Here is a 2,632-nt window from a genome sequence, read left to right as displayed (position 1 = left end):
TGTGTGCTAAATATGATACGGGAGATCGAGAGAAGAGTTGATGGTGTGAAAAATTAGTCTTTCAAAATGTGTCATGTTTGTCAAATGTATTTGTATTATTGGTTTTGTATTATGTAGATAACTGTACGTCATGACCAGTTGGGTTAGCTGGTCATGACGTGTGAATGTCTTTCCTTTCTTACTATATAAATATTTAATTTTATTTTTTATTCCTTTATAATTAATATAATTTTCCATCTCCACAACATTTTGTTGCTGTAATCATGCATATTTCCCCAATACATGGTTGAGAAAGGCATTCTATTCTATTCTATTCTATTCTATTCTATTCATTACTACAAATACTACTCAAAAACATCGCCGTGTGCAGTTGGCTAGACTGGTCGTGGTCATTACCACGAAAATATTTTGTTCTGGTATTTAAAATAAAAGACAAATTAATTTGTGCCACGTCTGAGCACAGTCAAGTGAAAATTCAACGTGGTGTGAACAATGTAAAGCTTTTCCTCAAACATCACATTTTGCAGAAATACATTTCCATTCGAGGATGTCTACGTCATCTAAAGCCAAATATTTCCCCCTAAATATCCAAAAACACACGGAGCCCAACGGCTCCTGTGGAGAAACGCGCAGGCGGACACAGCAACCGAAAAACTGGCTGCATCTGCCCTAATTTGCCTATGATGTCATCTTTTTCCGCCCGCTCACCTGCGATTGGCTGACAGGCGCAGCATCTCCTCGGTCTCATGGTCGGTGCTCCTGGCCCAAGGTGGAGGCTCCGTGGGTCTGAGAGTCCGTGAATCATAACCGGTTGTCCTGACAACCCCTGGAATGTCGATTCCTCATCGGAGGAGGAGAGCGTTCACTCCGCTGGGTGGAGGTTATAGGGTCAGGTATCCGTCAAAAGACACCATGTCATCAGGTGACATGTAAAATATCACTGAAATAAATAAATATATATATATATATATATATATATATATATATATATATATATATATATATATATATGTATATATATATATGTATGTGTGTGTATATGTGTATATACATATATATAAACACATGTATCATGTGTGGAGATAGATAGATAGATAGATAGATAGATAGATAGATAGATAGATAGATAGATAGATAGGGGTAATTTAAACAGGTAAAGCTAAGCTAATGGAGAAAAGTTCAAAAGTCGAAACAACTGAAAAACTCAACCTCTGAAAGTTGTAATGTGCACGCTGCACTATTGCAAGACTGCAAGTTTTATTCTTTGGGGGTTTTTTTTCCAATTGGGTTTAAATTTTCCAAGTCTCTTCTGACCTCCGTACATGTGATTGTAATTATGAACAGCCTGCGTCATGGAGGGGAGACAGAGAGAGAGAGAGAGAGAGAGAGAGAGAGAGAGAGAGAGGAAATTCCCTCTGCTGATCAGCTGTCTGTCAGAGGGTCAGAGCATGGACACACACACACACACACACACACACACACACACACACACACACACACACACACACACACACACACACACACACACACAGAGTCTCAAACATAAGGTCACCGTTAAACCAAACCACAAGTCCTCAGACTAAGTGAACCTCAGTGAACGAGTCACTTCTGTGAGCTCCTGAGCGCAGAAGAAACCAGAGGTGGTCAATTTTAATCTCTGTCTCAAACACCAGATTATTTGTAATCCAGATTTCTAAGAACATTAACAGAGGGAGATGTCTTAGTTTCAGCTCCACCGCTCAATACATCTAAATTGTGCATTGAGAACTCCATATGGACTTGAAGCAGCCGTCCCACTCTGATGGACTGGGATGAGTCCAGTGAATAGTCTGAGCTGACACTCATGACACAATGTCTGAACCCAAGATGGCCAGAGTTCAGATCCACATCGAGTCCTTCAGTCTCGCTCGTGCTTCCAGCACAGTGGAGAGAATTATCCTCTCACTGCTCCGTTGCAGTCTGACTATTTCCTGTAAAACATTCATTTCAATTCAAGCCGAGTACTTCAGACGAGCGTGGCCGCAGTGCTGCCGTGCTGCGGGGCTGTGGCTATTGGCTGAGACTATTCACTGTATCATTTGCAAGGCTGTTAACAATGTACAAATACTTTAAGCATCCAAATAGATGGAAAGGGGTCGTAATGGTGGTCGACACCCCACGAGGTTGCATGAAGAGAGCTGGATATGGACACAAGTGTGTGTGTGTGTGTGTGTGTGTGTGTGTGTGTTTGTGTGTGTGTGTGTGTGTGTGTGTGCCGACCCTGAGTGCAGAAGGAAGCAGGGATAGAAATGGATGGATGGAAGTTTAGCTCGTCATTTTTATATTGTTAAAGTTAACTGGGAGGGGAAGTATTATTTTAAAGGTCAAAGACTTTTAACTATCAGTGTGTTTTCTTACCATAGTGCCGAGCCTGTACCTGCTTCTAATTGATGAAAGATAAAATGTGGTCATTAAGAACCAAAAACAGCAGGTGGGAAAGACAAAAACGCATCCTTCTGTTCTTGGTGGGAAAAAGCAAAACAACCTGCAGCTGCAGTGAGGAGGAACCCAATTTACTGCCGTCCATAGGCGGCTGTCAGTGATGGGCTTTATATAATGGGTCCTATAAATATCCTCGGAGGCAGCGCACATA

The sequence above is a fragment of the Nelusetta ayraudi genome, unplaced genomic scaffold, assembly GCF_046127955.1.
Source record: "Nelusetta ayraudi isolate G7.1 ecotype Tasmania unplaced genomic scaffold, CSIRO-AGI_Nayr_v1 ptg000011l, whole genome shotgun sequence".
NCBI classification, from domain to species: domain Eukaryota; kingdom Metazoa; phylum Chordata; class Actinopteri; order Tetraodontiformes; family Monacanthidae; genus Nelusetta; species Nelusetta ayraudi.
The sequence above is the reverse complement of the archived record's forward strand: the minus strand, read 5'-3'. Positions refer to the sequence as shown.